The sequence below is a fragment of the Chelonoidis abingdonii genome, chromosome 18 (assembly GCF_003597395.2).
Source record: "Chelonoidis abingdonii isolate Lonesome George chromosome 18, CheloAbing_2.0, whole genome shotgun sequence".
Taxonomy (NCBI): Eukaryota; Metazoa; Chordata; order Testudines; family Testudinidae; genus Chelonoidis; species Chelonoidis abingdonii.
The window spans coordinates 11,706,360-11,723,776 of NC_133786.1; the positions used below are offsets into that span (position 1 = coordinate 11,706,360).

Below are 17,417 nucleotides of genomic sequence, written 5' to 3' on the forward strand. Positions count from 1 at the left end.
AGCTGCTTGCATCTAAAATATAGGGTCTGATTCTCCACTCACTTCAATCAGCTTTATGCTGGTGTATCTTTACTATCTTCAGCAGAGTTAGTCTTGACTTACACTAACATAAACTAGAGGAGAATCAGGCCCAGCAAGTTCTGAAGTAAGGCCCCTGATTCACTGATCTGCTTAAGTAGATGATGGATTTTAAATAGTACTGGCTTGAAAACAACTATTCTGTTTCATTAGGAAATTTCAAGATTTTGGCATTTTCTTTAGTTCCAGAGTGGAACCCTGAGACTTGATGAATTCGTTTGAAAAGGGGAGAGAGAGCCCACCCAACCCAAAATTTCCAAGTGGTTCGGGCACTCACCTGTGATGTGGAAGATACCCTAAGACCATGCTCTACCTGATTTGGGGAAGGGATTTGTACCTGGCTCTTACACATTGCAGGTGAGTGACTGAACCATTTGGCTGTTCTAGGGTGGGTCTCTCTCTCTCTCTCTCAAATTACATCCTGGTCTGGAGAAACCTTCCCAACATTTTCATTGAAACTGATACACATCTGTGAAACACTTTTCGTTTTGACAGAATGGCATTTTCTGATGGGAAAAATAGTTTCGTTGACATTTTTTCAACCAGTTCTATCTATAAGTCCACATGTAGTTCCGCTGAAGTCAACTGGACCATGTACATGCTTAAAGTTAGCTTAAATACACTGATGAACTGGGGGCTATGAGAATTGATGGGCCTGATGCTGTAAGGTGCTGTGGACCTTACCTTTCATTGATTTGAAGCCCCTAGTGGGTAAGCTTCCAGGGGCTACAACCATCAACCTGAAACAGTTGCATAGTACGGCAAGTCTCCAAGCATTGCTATTGGTGGAGAAATTAATGGAAAAGACATAGAGTAGACAGGATTGTTAAACTGCAATTTGCACTGTTGCAATTTATGCTGGTTTCAAGCAAGGGTGAACCACACCCAGGGCCAACTCTAGGCACCAGCACTCCAAGCGTGTGCTTGGGGTGGCACTTTCCAAGGGGAGGCACTCCGGCTCTTTTTTTTTTGTTTTTTGCTTAGGGTGCAAAAAGCCAGGAGCAGGCCCTGAGCGGAGGTGAGCTGCAGCGGTGGGGGGCGTGGGGAGGGCTGCAGGAACTAACCCTGGGGGGGGCAGAGGAACCACTCCGCCCCAGCTCACCTCTGCTCCACTGCCACATGCTCCCCTAAGCACACTGCTGCTCCGCTTCTCCCCCCTCCCTCCCAGGCTTGCTGTGCAAATCAGCTGTTTTGCGGCAAGCCTGGGAGGGATGAGGGAGAAGCGGAGCAGCGGCGGCATGGAGGTGATCTGTAGCAGTGGGGGGCGCCGGGAGGGCCACAGGAAGTAACCCTGGTGGGGCAGAGGAACTGTCCCCCCAGCTTACCTCTGCCTCCTCTCCTGAGCTCACTGCCGATCTGCTTCTCTCCCCTCCCTCCCAGGCAAGGGGTAGGAGGGGAAATATGGTGTGCCCAGGGGAGGAGGCGGGTCCAGGGATTTGGGGAAGGGGTTGGAATGGGGCAGGGAAGGGGCGGAGTTGGGGCAGATTCTGGGGCTGCGGGAAAATTTTTTTGCTTGGTGCAGCAAAAAACTTGGAGCCAGCCCTGACCACACCAGTGGTGACACCAGTGTGTGCAAGGTATAACATTGCTTAAATGGAGTTGCTTGTACTGCAGTGCTTTCCGCAGGCACCATGCATGGCCATAGAAATTTCAATCTCCTCTGATGCCGCACAGCAGTTCCCGGTGAAGCAGCCCAAATGGTATGTGAGAAATGGAAATGAAGCCAGTTGTGGGTTTTTTTTCCAGTACTGTAAAATATTACAAGGACCTTGCTATGCATCTCTGCTTTCCTCTGTTCTCCTGTATGTTTGGGTGTGATTTAGTGGGTATGGCTTGTGGCCAGAGCTAGATAGAATCTCAAAACACATACAGTGACATAGTGAGGATTATTTTATAGAGAGGTAAACAAACCTCTTTTCTCCCCTCCCCTTAGCAGTAAGTTGGTAAAGCCAGTGAATTTTAACAGAGCCCTAAAAAAAATAAAATAAAAGTGTCTGCCTGTTTCCTAGGTACACCACATTACCCACAGCTTGTCTTACCACTCCCCAAGAAAGTTTGTGCAAGTCCTAAAATAATTTCATCCCACTGGCCCACAAATATTCCCATTTGGTAAGCCTTATATAGAGTAATTATTGTTTAACATGGCACCACAGCTAGGTCAGGGTTTATTTTGGGTTCTATGTTATAAAAAGCTGTTTGTAAAAAAAATTACTCTGTTTGCCGATCTGTCATTTTGAACAAATGGGTCTAGAAACTTGTTAGTTGACTTTGTTGTTGTTTGTTTTGCCTTAAGAGTCCGCATTCATCAAAGTGCTGGCATCAGTACCAAAGCCATATAGTCATTGCAGCCTAGTGTATTTAGACGTTTCTGCACTTCAATTATAAAAATGTAACTGGTAGGTAGCCAGGTGCTGTGGGTCTATTGACCTATGTTGATGGGAGACACGTTTGGAAGAGGGGGTTAAAACTTAAGAACCACAAATGTAAGCAACTGAATATCATGGGCAGGTAATAAGTGTGACCTTTGAAGAGGAAGTTAAGCTAAGAATCTTACCTGCCTCACTTTTCACTGTTTTCCAAATGGCACTTAACACTTTAAATGCTCAAAGCGTAGCATGGCTGTGAGGCAACTAATTCTCACAACTGCTTTGTAAGGTAGGCAAATGTATTAGTCCTGTTTTTCAAATGGAGAAATTGAGGCAGAAAGAGGTAAGTGGATTGCCCCAGGCCACATGGGTGAGTTAGCTTGGATTAGAACAAAGTTGCTTCTGGCTCCTATCCTTATGCTCATTTCTCCAGACCATGCTGCTTCAGATAGCAAAGTTCTTTCTAATTTTAATAACTGGTTGTACAAACTACCATGTGTATTTATAACAATTGCTCTGCCCATTTCTGAAATGCAGCTACCTCGGGAGGTGGGAAATAGCTGCTGTTTAATGGTGCATAGCAAAACTTTGCAATATTTTAGAACAGGATTGGAAGAATATTGCTGTGAGTAATTCAGTTATGTAATTACTCAAGTTAGAACTTGGCCAAGACATCCAAATTAACACCACATACTCTTACAAAGATGGTCATAGCATCTTTAATGATCACAAAGGAGAAAAGTGTTATCTAGGCGTTAGAGGAAGGATCTCTGAGTTAGGACTCAGCTTTAGTTCTGAATTTTCCCAGTGTCTCATTGCACGACTCGGAGGAATTCTTCTCACCTTTCTATGCCTCAGTTTTATCCATAAAATGGAGTTAGTAATACTTATTTACTTTGAATGGGGCAGGTTAGGGGCTAAATTAATGTTTGTAAAGCCTTTTATGACCTAGAGCAATAAGTGTAAGAGTATTATTACAAGAGGTGTGGATCTTGGCTTTATTAATGGGACACCTTCTCTATAAGTGGTGCTCACACAAAGAAGGCTGGGACCAAATGGATAGAGTTCATTGTTATCTGTGGGGGAAATGATCGAAGGCACGTATCGCAGTTGTGTCCACACACATTGTCAAGGTTCCTTCCCCACTCTGAACTTTAGGGTACAAATGTGGGGACCTGCATGGACACTTCTAAGCTTAATTACTAGCTTAGATCTGGTAACTCTGCCACCATCCAGAAATTTCCATGTCTGGATCACTTCTTGTCCCACCCCCCAACCTTCCCCTCCCTGGGCAACCTTGAGAGGCTTTTTCACCAAGTTCCTGGTGAACCTCGATCCAACCCCTTGGATCTTAACACAAGGAGAAATTAACCATTCCCCCCCCGTCCCCCACCAATTCCTGGTGAGTCCGGATCCAATCCCCTTGGATCTTAAAACAAGGAAAACTCAATCAGGTTCTTAAAAAGAAAGCTTTTAATTAAAGAAAGAAAGATAAAAAATCATCTTTGTAAAATCAGGATGGAAAAATACTGTACAGGGTACTCAGATTCATATAGCCCAGAGGAACTCCCTCCAGCCTTAGATTCAAAGTTAGAGCAAACAGAGGTAAAATCCTCTCAGTAAAAAGGAGCATTTACAAGTTGAGAAAACAAAAAGAAGACTAACATGCCTTGCCTGGCTATTACTTACAAGTTTGAAACATGAGAGACTGATTCAGAGAGATTTGGAGAGCCTGGATTGANAAGACTTCCCTCCACCAAGATTTGAAAGTATCTTGTCCCCCCATTGGTCCTCTGGTCAGGTGTCAGCCAGGTTTACTGAGCTTCTTAACCCTTTACAGGTAAAAGAGACATTAACCCTTAACTATCCGTTTATGACACACATAAAATGACACGTTTTTGCTCCAGAGAACATACAGTCTAAGATAGATAAATATACAGCAGATCGACATGTTTGCTGGACAGGTACATAATTGTATTGGGGAGTTTTTCTAAGTTCTAAGGTGCTGTTTTCTCTTCTGTTTATGGGACCTTGCATTGTGTAACTCCTTAACTTTTAAGAGGAGCTACCATTTTAAGAAGATTTTAAAGGTTTTTACCCACACGAATATGCTCCATAGAGCCTCTGAGTTTCCAAAGGCGGGAGTTGGTTGTTTTGTATCAGGACGGGTGAAGTGGTTGGAACAAAATAGGAACCAGACCAAACCTCCCTCTAAAATTTAAACCAAACTTGTTTGTGAGGCTTTTGTTTTTACAATGAGGTGTCTAAATTTTTTTTCATTGACCAAGAGTACCAAAAGAAAATCCTTTGCACATGGTACTTCAGGTGTCACAGGAAGCAGGTTGTGTTGTGATATACAGAATCATGGAAAACAAAGATGGATACAGATTAACGCACAGCTTGAATTCTAACTTTGCCTCCTTTGTTTATCACAGACCACACCCTGCATGAAACTCTGTACAGCCCATAGAGACATATAGTGGCTGAATAATACCCTGCAAGTAAACAGGTAGAAGAAGAAGCTGAAGTTGAAGAGAGCTGGCTCTCCTGGTGTTTCCAGTCTGAAGGGAGGGGATATTTTGTTTCGTTCTCTATATTTTCTGCCATGTCATCCCCTAATCCAGATTTTCCTCTGCATGCATTCTGAGCCATCTTCCCTCTGAATCTTGACCTGCGGAGGAGTGAGGAGAAAACAGTTTTTCATGCTGATCTGTTTTTGTTGATGTAGATCACTGCTGTTCAGAGTTGGCTGTGAAGAGGGGCAGGCTCAAGACCACTCTGTCTTCCTTTGCTTGAGGAACGCAGCTACCGCACTAGCACAGGACTGGCCTGGGGAACACAGCAGAAAACAATTTTCAAGGTAAGGAAACAACATTTCCAACTTGTGCAGAAAAATGAGCTGCAGCAGAACAAGGTTTAACCTGTCATAATGCTGGCCATAGCAGCACAAGTAATAAACCCCATAGTCTCCTTATTCACCACCCCAACAGTTGAGATCTGTTGGGATACTTTTCATAAAGACTATGCTTGTCTACAGTATCTCTGTTGATGGCATATCTAATGGATCCATCATGGTTAGATCTCGGCACAAACAACGTCTCAGAGACCTCAGATGTAGACCCTGTAGAGTTTCAGGGTCAGGATGCTCTCAGTAAGAGGGCCTCCACTCCTGAATTTGCTTGCCACATTGGTCTGACAAAGCTTGAGTTGGTTGATCTGCAAGGCATGCCTACAAATCCTGTATATTCTTTAATAAATGCCTGGAGTAAGCCAGGCTTTTGATTAGGACCTCTTATTTGTATGGACTATTGTCATCTCGGCCATTCTAATTTGAGGTTTTACTTCTCTATAATTGCACACAGAGAGCATAATAGGCACCTGTTTTACAGGTTTAAGAAGAGAGAGATTTTCCTTGTCCATTAATTTTCTTCCTTTGACATCGTCTGTACCACTCCTAGTGTTTGGCTGGGAGGAAACGGAACCCAAGCATTTGAAGTGGCACTGAGGATCAGAGAGGAAATAGGAAAATTTCTCTCTCTCTTAAGCTTCTTTCTTTGTGTTTGTCTGCAACCAATCTTAGCTATAATTTCTCCCAATCAAGCTTCTGGACAAAGTGAGGGAAGCTTGCTACCTGTCCTTTAAATAGCTACATAAATGTGCATTAGGATATGTCTACATTGCAATAAAACACCCACGGCTGGCCTGGGTCAGCTAACTCAGGTTTGCAGGGTGTAGGGTGCGGGGCTGTAAAATTGCTGTGTAGACATTTGGGCTCAGTCTGGAGCCCGAGCTTTGGGAAGCCATGAGGAGGTAGGGTTGCAGTACCCAAGCCCTAAGAGCCCAAATCAGCTGACCCGGGCCTGCTGCAGGTTTTTTTATTGAAGTGTCGCTGTACTCTTAGTCCTTGACTAGGAGGAGGGCTTACTTCTAGAGATTAGAGAGGAGTTCAGTCTCTACGTTCCTCCAGTCACAGGCTCCTCTGTTGGGCAATTGGCTGCCAGTGGTGATCTTCATGATCAGTTTTAGAGCTGTGTAAAATATCTGACTCTTTGTTTTGCTTCTTCATATCACATGAAATGTGCACAATGCATGCTCTCAATGCGGAGCCACCTTTGCTCAAAATTGGCTTTTTTATGGAAAACCTTTGCAAGCTGGTGGTCTCCTGCTTACGTCCACTGGAGTCCTATTTCACATTTCACCCTGGTCTTCAATGGCATCAGATAGCAACTCCCTCTCTGGCATGCACTTCTGCCCAGGAAAGGTCTTCTGTTGAGGCAGAAGGGGACCACCCCACCAATAATGCAGCAAGAGCTGGGAACGCTCCGAGTGAGCTCCGTCCCTGAAGCATGCTAGGGATAAAGCATCATCTTTGTTGTAGCTCAGTAAAGCGTTGGTGGCCTTGTTTAGAGCCAGGAGCATTTTCCCACTGCATTGTGGGACACATGTGAGCTATCTGCCCACCCTAAAAGAGCCTCGCGAGGACTGGACGAGGCAGAGGACCATATCAAATAATCTCCAAAAGAGCCTTGTGAGGAGAACATATGACATGCTACTGAAGCAGTGGAAAACTACTTTCCCTCTGCCCCCATGTGCCTCCTCCATCTTATTACCTGAATCTTCTACCCCAGGGAAAATCTGACCAAATTTAGCTCAATAGATTAAATAGGCTGCTAGCAAGCAACAGTGTTGGGTGTGTCCAGACATAATGCCAATCCCACAAGGCGTGGTGTGTCCTTAACTCCTGTTGACTTGTATGGAAGTTAAGGCTCTTAGCATCCTGCAGGATCAGATTTAGGTGCTGTGGTGACTGGGGAGAAGGACGATTTTTCAGTTACAGCTGCCCACTGCCTTGCTCTGATATCTAACTCTGCCATCTGAAAACCTCTACAAGCACGGCCAATATGGCTGTATGGCAGCAGCCAGTGCTCCAACTTGTAGGATAATGCAGAGCTTATCTGCATGCAGAGACATAGACAGCAAGAGATTTAATGCAAATGTAGTATCTAGCAGCCTCGGTGCCTTCTTGCAAACTATTGATTAGATGTCTGATTTACTTTCCCTTGATAATAGACCATAGGAATAAGCCAATAGAAAGAGGAGGAAGAAAAGCTGTCATGATCATTCGATGCAGCTGGCAAGCCAGTGGAGAGTCAAAACCATCTGATTGGGTTAGAATAAAGCTAGGGTTGGGGGAACTGTCTTAGCAACAGCAGAAAACTACTCCTCCCTTCTGTGCCCACTGTACAGCCACAATGGAAAGTTCCTGATTATATTCCTTGATGCTTTTGTTTCACTGCAGCCCTATTTGAACATGACTAGTTTGGTTCAGTGTTTGCCTGTTTACCTGGTCACTCCATGGTCCTTTAGAAAGAATGAAAGGGTTTCTGTTTTCCTGACCAGTCTTATTAAAACCCAGTATTGATCTCCAGGTAAAATAATACACCATTATCGAAATTTCCTTCTTTTTGAAATCCCTCTGTGTGGGCATCTCCAGCTAAAAATGAAGGTTTTTTGTTTTTTTTTGTCTTTTGGGGTTTCCAGTATCTTACTGCGGATGCATTTCCAAAGCAGATGAAACAGTGCAAAACTGTCACCTCCAGTTTGATTTGATTTTTATGGTACAATATTACATTCTAAGGGAGACAGCCAGTTCTTGTGGTTAGAGCTGGAAACCCGGGTTAGTATGCGCAGCTCTGCCAAGGACTTGCTGTGGGAACATGGGCAAATCACTTCACCTTTCCAGGTCTCATTTTCTCCAGACTCCATCTGGATCTATCCTGCAACTAACACAATCCACTCCAGCCTGCTGGTGCTTATGTCCTAGTCTTAGAGTTTAATGTTCACAAAATGTGTTGAGATACTAAAATAAAAGATACCTTCTCTGCCAGGTGAATGCCACAGAATAACATTGAGATCCCACAGTAAGGACATTCCTTTATTGCTGGATAGGTGAAATCTTCAGTTTCCTGTACTACAAGTACACAATTTGGGGAGCCAGCTGGGTCTGGTTTCTAGGTCACTGGCCTGGGAATAAGGAGAAAAGAGTTCTAATCTCAACACAACCACTAATCTGTGTGATCTTAGACAACTCACTTCAACTCCTCACACCTATTTTCTCTTCAGTCTTTTGCCTGCCTTGTACTTAAGGCAGGGGCTGTTGTTATTGTGACATGTACATACAGCCCCTAGCACAATGGGGTCCTGATTGGACACATGGCTGCTGGGCACTACCCTGAGATAATAATGAGTTGTTAAGAGTGGGCTTTTTTTTTGGCTAAATCAAATGAAAACGCAAAGGGCAATTTTTTAAAAAAAAGTTGACACTGGAGATAAGCTTAACGTTTATTGGAAACCAAACTTAGGCATTTTGAGTCCTCTCTGGAGATGACCTTCATTGTCCTCTTCTCACCTGCTGCCGTGTTCAGCTCATAAGCATTCACACTTTTATCTCACTATTTTCATGCTGATAATAGGCATAGATTTTGTTAGTCCTGCGTCTGTTGAGACGGCGGGTACGATAATAGAAGCACCGCCGGGACCAATATATATTGGCCTTGTCTTAGGAGCATGTCCAATAATGTCTAGGTCAGGGAGCCTTTAACTGCAGAGTCAGGGAATTTAGTCAGCTGTCATCGCTCCTTAATTAAAAATAGCAGAGACTCACTTGCATTCCATTGTTATGTGTTAACTCATTTGTCATCCCTCCTCTTCTCACCAGCCGACCACCCTCTCACCATGAAAAAAGAGATGATGTGCACAAGCTTAGCAGGTACAAAGACCATGTGGCAGGTTTTAAAAGAGAGCACATTTAAGAAAGAAAATACTTTTTCATTCAATACGTAATTAACCTGTGGAACTCGTTGCTGTGAAATGCTATTGAGACCAAGAGGATAGCACAAATCAAAGAAGGATTGGAACTCTATAATTATGTGGGATGTCCACTTTCATGCTTCAGGGCATAAGCCAAACAATAACAGCCTGAGGTTAGGAAGAAACTTCTCTAATGGGAAAATTAACCCATAATTTTCCACTATGGGGTTTCTTGCTCCTTCCTCTGAAGCAACGGATCCTATGCTGTCAGAGACAGACTGGACTGTCAGTTTGGTCCAGTCAGGCTGTTCCTGTGTTCCTATATACATAACTGATTGAATTCCTCTCTTCCCACTAAATGGAATTCTACAATCTCTCCACTTGCTATCACCTTGCAGTAGGATTCACTAATTTCACTGTGAAATTCCTGAGGGATCACTGAGATGGAAGGTTACATGAAGGCCCAGAAGCTGCAGGGAGAGATAAATAGTGTGTTGTAATATATTTACTGATTGAAAATGCAGCCCTCTTCCCCACCCAAAAAAAAGGTATGGTAGGGGGATACATTGCCTGATGGAGATGTCATTTAACACTTGGAGGCAAGGAACAGGTCTGGCAGTGGGGAGAATGTTTCTGGTTGCTGCTGCTACAAATAAATCACGGCGGAATTACATGATTCTAATCATACTTACACCAAAGTCCATTAATTTCAATGAAATTACTCCTGGTATGCACCAGTGTAAGTGAAAAGAGAATCATGCCCAATATTTATCTGACCTGTTACCTATGTCCACAGAAATGTATGTGCAGGTCCATTTGATTGATGTGGGGCCAAATTCAATCCATGGTGTAATTTCACTAAAGTCAATCATTACATTGGGGTGAATTTGGCCATTTGTGTTCAGTTATTATTATTTAGAACATTTAATATGGTTGTGCCTAGGGACCATCCAAGAACAGGGACCTGTTGTGCAAAGCACTGTACAAATACAGAGAAGTAGAGAGGCCTTTCCCCAAAAACACATGAACAAGAAGTCATGTAACAGTTTAGTAACTTAACGTCAACCAGTGGGTCAGTGGCTAAACTTGACTGGTTTCCACTCTGGGTATTTTAAAAGAATTAGGTGCTCAACTCCCATTGAATTTTAATAGGATCTGGGCGTCTTACTGCTGCTATAGGTTCTTTTGAAAATCACAGCCTCAACTGCTTTGTAGTCCAAGCAGGTATTGTGACATGGATTTATAGCTATTTGTGTTACTGCTCACTGAAACCTTTGACCAGTCAGACATGTAGAGATCACCTTCAGTTGAAACCACTTGTCAGCTCATGTATTCCAAGAAGGGTTGCCACTTGTGGCTGCTAAAACAGAGCAGGCATGATGCACACAGCTCACCAGTTGTCTGGAATCTATTCTCAGCCTTTCCTGCCATTGTAAGGACAGCACTCAGCTGCTGCATGGAGGACCTCTTCTAAAATACTTTCCGTAAAGAAATAGACTGAAACACAGTGAGTATGAGAAGAAGTAAAATTATTCTAACTCCTCCAGAGTTTTCCTAGGAAGCTTTCCTTTGACCCTCAGAGTGGAGGCCTGATATTGTGAAAGTGAAACCACTCTGTCCAGGCACATATCATTCATCCACAACTCCAGCCCACTATCCATCTGTTCTATGAGTAAACCAAGGGCTATTTTCCAGGGCTGTCAGTCCATCAGCCCAAATCTGCAAGCTGCAATAAATCCATGTGGTGCAAACAGCAGGCACAACTATCTCTGTATTCCCCATTCTGCAAGGATAGCAGGATTAAAAGAACCATTGTCCTTTGGCTTCGTAAAAGTAGGATTCTAATACTTGAGCTGGAGAAGGCCAACTTTAGCCAATAGCAGGGGTAGGTTTCATAATCTCTCTGTGGCCTAGCTGTTAGATTGGGACATTGCTCGCTCATGCACACAAAGCTAGCATGTTACAAAGCCCTCTTTGTGTGGAACTACCATTGACTTCACTGGGAGGTTCATGTGCAGAGCAGTGACAAAATTAGGATACTTGGTGCCCTTCCTGGCAGTGGTATGATTCCTTTACAGTGGAAATGCATTCACAGCCTGGAAATGGAGCCCCCAATTCATCGAAAGCTTCTCTAAATTGTATAAATCTTTGGCGTTAATCTGGCCCAGTGCTTAATTTGTGCCAGGGCTTGCCATGTCAGTTATGAATGTAAAAAAATTGCTTGAGCCCCAGCACCTTTTTCATTACAAATTAAGCACTGATCTGGTCCCCTATTCAAAGAAACATGGAAGAATTAATAGAACAGGAATTCTCAACCTTTTTCTTTCTGAGCCCCCCCAACATGCTGTAAAAACTCCATGGCCCATCTGTGCCACAACTGGTTTTCTGCACATAAAAGCCAGGGCTGGCCTTAGGGAGCAGCAAGCTGGGAAATTGCCTGGGGCCCCATGCCACAGGAGCCCCGGCAAAGCTAAGTTGCTCAGGCTTTGGCTTCAGCCTAAGGCTTGGGGCTCCAGGCTTCAATCCCGTATGGTGGGGCTTCAGCTTTCTGTTCCGGGTCCCAGCAAGACTAATGCCCACCTTGCTTGGCGAACCCCCCGAAACCTGCGCGCAGCCCTCCCAGGGGCCTGGGGCCCCTTGTTGAGGACCACTGTAATAGAGGAACCAGGGGAAGCTAACTGGTTTTGACTGAGTTTTGCTTTGAGATTTTAGGTTCTTTAAAAGAGATCTTCAAGGTGTGTTTATCCAGGGAGATTGAAATTTCAAGTCAAAGTCCACATGGACCCCTAGGAAGCAAAGTCATCCGGTTTGGGGCAGATCCAGGACAAATTTACGTTAAACTGTTGAGAGGGATAGAGAACTATGAAAACATTTCAGAACCTCAAAAAAGTTTAGTTCAAGCTTGGTTCTAGAGTGATTCCAAACTTCATCTGAGGGTCTCAAAGCGCTTTATAAAGGTTAAGCCTCATAATGTCCTTGTAAGGTAGGTTAATCCCATTTTACTGATGTGGTAATTGAAGCACAGAGAGGTTAAATCCAACATTTTTTAGTTTCTATTAATTCTGGGTATCCAATTTGAGAAATGAATTTTTCAGTGGTTCTTACCCCTGCTTTTCCCATTGACTTCAGTTGGAGCTAGAGGTCTCCACATTTCTGATAATCGTTTCCTAGATGTCTCATATTGGACATCAGTGGACAGTAAAGAAGCTGAAGTGACGTGTCCATGGCGTCACGGAGAATCTGTGGCAACGTTAGGACTAGTACTCATATCTCCTGATTCCAAGTTGCCTGCTTTAACTTCCTGTTTGATCCAATGTCGGCCTTAAAGAAAATCTGTCAGTTAATATTTCTCCACTGCTGGTCATTCTTAAAACTAGAAAGTAACACTACTGTAATCTTTCTCCACTGTATCGAAGTCTTCGTCTCCTCTCTAGAAACCCTAGAGGCCTCTTATCTTCATGTCAGTGGAGACGTTTTCAGACTGCACCAAACTTTTTTCAGACTAATTAAGCTCTGATGACTTCAGCTGTATTTGCAGCTCCTGATTAAGGCCATGATACTAATTAAACTCTTAGATGATTAAAAATGCAAATAGTCAGACCTGTGTTCAGCAGCAGGTTTACATTTTCAAGCTTCGGGACAGCAGAGTCACTATGTGGCAAAGTCTCTAGTGGAAACAGGCTTTTTTTAAACAGTTTAGCTACATTCCACTTCATGCAGAAGTAACATTGGCTGCTGGGATAAACATCTCATCTGTCTCACAGCTAAAGAAGAAGGTTTGATTAAAACACAACCCCTCACCACCACCTTGCCTGTTGGTGCCTTAGCTGTGACAGTCTCAGCAGAGAGTCCGAGAAACCAAATGAGACATGGGCATTGAATTACCCTCTTGACTCTATAGGCTGATCTTGCTCCCACAGAAGTCAATAGCAAAACTCTCAGTGGGTGGAAACTACCCCTGTGCAGAGGGTGTAAGTGGGATTGAAGAGGAGCATAGGCCCTGTATACAGAAGTGCATTAAACACAATGGCAGTACAATTGGGTGGGCCTTAGGAGAGGTCCCATTAGGTCAGGATTGAGCGTTATTGGCTAGGTGGTGTGAAAGACGCTTTCACTGCTGCTGCCAGTGTTATATCTGGACCACAGAGAACGCTTTCCTCTCAAGGGCTGAAAATTCAAGATATTTCATTGACGTCACGAACCTAGGAGCGTAGGGATTTCCGTACTGGATCAGCAGAGGGGTTTCTGTACTCAAGTATCCTGTCTCCTCCATTGATCAGTACCTGATCCTTCAGAGAAAAATGTAAGAACCCTGCAACAGGCAGTTATAATTGTAATGTGCCCAGAGGGAAAGTTTCTTCATAATTTCTGTTAGTTAGATTCACAGTAAAAGAAATAAATCAGAAAACAAACGGAAGGACCCCATATAGATGCAGCTAGGGCTGGTCACATCGAATGAGCCAGATCCTCAGTAGGTAAAAATTGGCATATATCACTTGGAGTTGCATCAGTTTACAATAGCCGAGGATGTGGCCCCATTAACTCCAATGGATGATGCTGATTTCCACTAGCTGAGGATCTGGCCTATTATCTCGAACTGATTCCAGTCGAATAGTTCTGGTGATGTTAAATTGTGTCTCTGTCATTTAGGTGGTGGTCTTTTTTTTTTTAAACAAGACTCTCCTTTTAATAGGCTAAAACAAAACAGTAAGAGGTAAGTACTCCACATACAAATGGTAGGTTTTATCCACCCAGTGACAATGGGATGCAGGTGTTTCACAGCCGGCACAAGTTAACAAGGACAGACTTTTTGGCCAAATGCCAAAATGATAAAATTGTCCAGAGAGGAAAAAAAAGAAAATCACAAGAGTTATTCCATGCTGAGGTTTTGTACTTTTGTGTCTCCTGAAGCGAATACATAGGTCAGTAATCAAAGGTTTGAAAAGTCATTTGACCCCTCCAGCGTGCCCTCTGAATTAGAACGCAAACCACCTGCACCCCTAGCCACAGCTCTCCTTAAAGGCTGCAGGTCTGATTCTGATCACTGTCATACTAGTGTAAATCCAGAGTAACTTCCTTGGAATTAATGGAGTCGCTCTGGATTTCAGATTCTGACTCGATGGATATCTCTATGCCAGAATTTGGAGTCTTGCCCTTTTACAGGGTATCACCATATTAATGGGCTTCTCTTCTCCAGAGCTGATGAGAAATCTCAGAGGATAGTCTCATTTTAATCAATCCCGCTCGGCCAAAATTTGCACTCCAAGGAAATAGAAGCTATGAAGACAAGGCAGCCCAGTTGCTGTTCTGCAGCCTCCCATCATCATTCACTTCAGGGCCAGGTCTGTGGTGCCAGTCCCAAATGCCATAATAAATCCTATGCTTTGTCTAGACATTGTAATGCTGATGGCAAGTCAGCGGGAGGAAGGAGGTACCATGTCTGTACTGAAATATCATGCCCGTCCTGACTGCTTTGCAGATTGTGCTGCTTTGGAAAGCTTATGTTATGAAGCAACAAATCTAAGATGTTATGTATATGGATGTGAGTGAAATTGCAGCTGCTGAGAAATGGATGCAGAAGTTTAAAAGAGGAGATGGGCCTGACCCCCTAAGTTTGCATCCAAAACCACGTTCAAAGATTTTGTTCAGCCCATAGTATAGATAGGGACCCAGACACCATGGTTATGGGTGTATCCAAAATAGATTTAGTTTTAGATTTAATACAGTAGGTCCCAGTCACTAATTGTAGATCCAGGAAGGCATCCACGGTTTGGTTCAGGTTCTTTTCTATCCAAGTAATTTTCTTGTATTTTTGTCTGCTTAGAAGAGGAAAGCAATAACCACTGAGTATTTTTTATTTCTCTTAGATCTCCGTTGGCAACTGGGTTGACTGGACTTCCACCAGGTGAGAAGAATCTTAGAGGCAAAGTTAGATTCAGAGGTGAGTATTTACCATGCATCATGTTGCCACATTTGAGGGTTCAATTCTGCTCCTGCTGAAGCCACAGAGAATTTTGCTGTTAACTTCAGCAGGAACTGAATCTGGCCCTAAATATATATTTAATAGGTAATGAACATTTTTCCTAGATAATTTACTAAATGTCATTTGAATTTAAAATGAATTGTACTGTACTGGTACTTGGTTCAATATTTTAAAATGTGCATTTAAATTGAAGCCGATGTGAACAAAAATGTTAAATGTCTTCCTCTGAGTGTGGAAACTTCATGGTATATTTTGGTTTCACGTGTGAGCCATGGGCAGTTTAGTTTTGCACAATGTTGATGTGAAAGGAGATGAAATTTTTTTTTGTTTTTGCCAGAGTTTCACGTTAGGTCAGATCTTTAACTGGTGTAAATCTGTGTCTCTTTTGACTATGTCCATTTACAGACGCTAAGGATCTGCCCCTTTGAATATGGGGGTTGACTCAAAGCACAGCCCCCAACTCAGGGCTCACAAGCCCCAGGCAGAGCAGAGCTGAAGAAAATATTCACACAAACATCTTCACAGTTAACAAGTTCCGTACAGTTCTAGTAATCAGGCAGAGCTTTAATCTGAGGATTCTGTGGCTTTGATCATTCTTTTAATAGACTTCAATGTGGGTTATGTACGTACAGCTGCTGAGGTGATAAGGTGCCAGTATAAACCTCATGCACTTTACGTTTATGGCTTATTTTGTAACCATAAATTCTGAATAAATGTACAGCTTTATAATGTGAATGTTGTATGGAATTTCCCATTTTCTTTCTCATTCCCATGTGTACACACTTTAAGTATCATAACTGTACATAAATGTGCAAGCATGATATGCCATGAACCCTGTTGCATAGAAATAAACATGATCTCTACGTATAGTGTTTCAGACTGGCCCAAACGCTGCAGACTTTAATCCCTTTGAAGTCTGAGTAAGGATTGAATAAAAACTGTGTAAGGGCCACAGAATTTGGCATAAGCTTGTGAATTAGAAACACCATTTCTCCCTACCATTTAAGAACCTAAGGCTCTGATCAGCAGTCAAAGATCTTGCAATATAGTTAGAACTGGTCTATGAGTTGGAGTACACATCCCCCCTAACACTTCTCATAGATTGTTTGCTCTTTGTGCTTCATTTCAACATCTTGAAAATTGCGAACGGCAGTACCAAAATAATTTGTTCATTGCCATTTGCAGGCATACTGCTTCTGAGACAAGAACCCTGCCATATAAATGAATTCAATTTCCAGTGACCAACTGGAAGCTCCAGAGTACCACAGAAGTAGCTGTTCTAGTGGTGGTTGCAGGCATAACTAGGAGAGGAGATGCCAAAAATCTGATGAGACACCTTGTTCTTTTAGTCCTACATTCTGGCCTCGCAAGTTGCGCATCGAGGTGAGGAAGAATATGTGTAGAGAGTAGGCATGGGTGCAAGTCCCTTTAAGTATTAAAAATACCCTTCTATATGGAACAATGGTGTGTCTCAGGACCCCTGTGTGCCCACCCCCTACCTTGCTACTGTGCAAAGAATGGTTCAAAGGGGGATGTGGAATGGGTGAAGACATAGGCTTGACTGTGATATTCACCATGTTTGGTGATGGTGTTAGTATTATTAGTTGTATTCGGGTAGCAACTAGAGGCCCAAATTATTATTTGTTGTTGTTATTTAGTGTTTGTATTTCAGTAGCCGGTCTGTTCCCCGACCATAGACTAGGATCCCATTATGCTAGGCACTGCACAGACAAAGAACAAATAGCTGGCTCCTAACCCAAAGACCTTACAATGTAAGTATAAGACAAGAGACGACCGATGGAGACAGACAGGAGAGTGCAAGGAAACAGTGAGATAAGGTTGGTCAGCCTGGGGTGTATTGTGCAGGGTGTGGTACATACACCTAATAATATGATGGTCCTTGCCCCAAGGAGTTTACAGTCCAAGCCACAGCAGGTGGAAGGGAGAACAAGGAGACAATGAAACAGTTAAGATCACCACAGCAAGCAGCAGTCACAGCATACCAGCTGCCTAACCTGTCAAGAGTGTTGTAGGCATCACAACAGATGGCGAGGATCTAAGGAGAAATTCGAAGGAGGGTGGAGTAGTAGCTTTGTATGTTCTTCTCTTCGGATTTACTTCTGCTCCTAGGCAGCACTCGCATTCATGCGAGGCTGGATTCCCCTGCCCTCAGCTCTGCT

The 17,417-nt window shown here is 43.3% G+C and overlaps 1 long non-coding RNA gene across 2 annotated transcripts; it reads left to right on the forward strand.

Moving 5' to 3' along the window:
* Positions 1-1,732: 1,732 nt before the first annotated feature.
* LOC116837761 (uncharacterized) lies at positions 1,733-16,514 on the forward strand. 2 transcript variants are annotated; one of them, XR_004376772.2, is made up of 4 exons: positions 1,733-2,474; positions 4,880-5,304; positions 15,122-15,195; positions 16,423-16,514. It is a non-coding gene; the product is annotated as an uncharacterized LOC116837761 (long non-coding RNA). The 2 variants fall into 2 exon arrangements; XR_012657196.1 differs by lacking the exon at positions 1,733-2,474 and having other exon boundaries at positions 4,221-5,304.
* Positions 16,515-17,417: the final 903 nt, after the last annotated feature.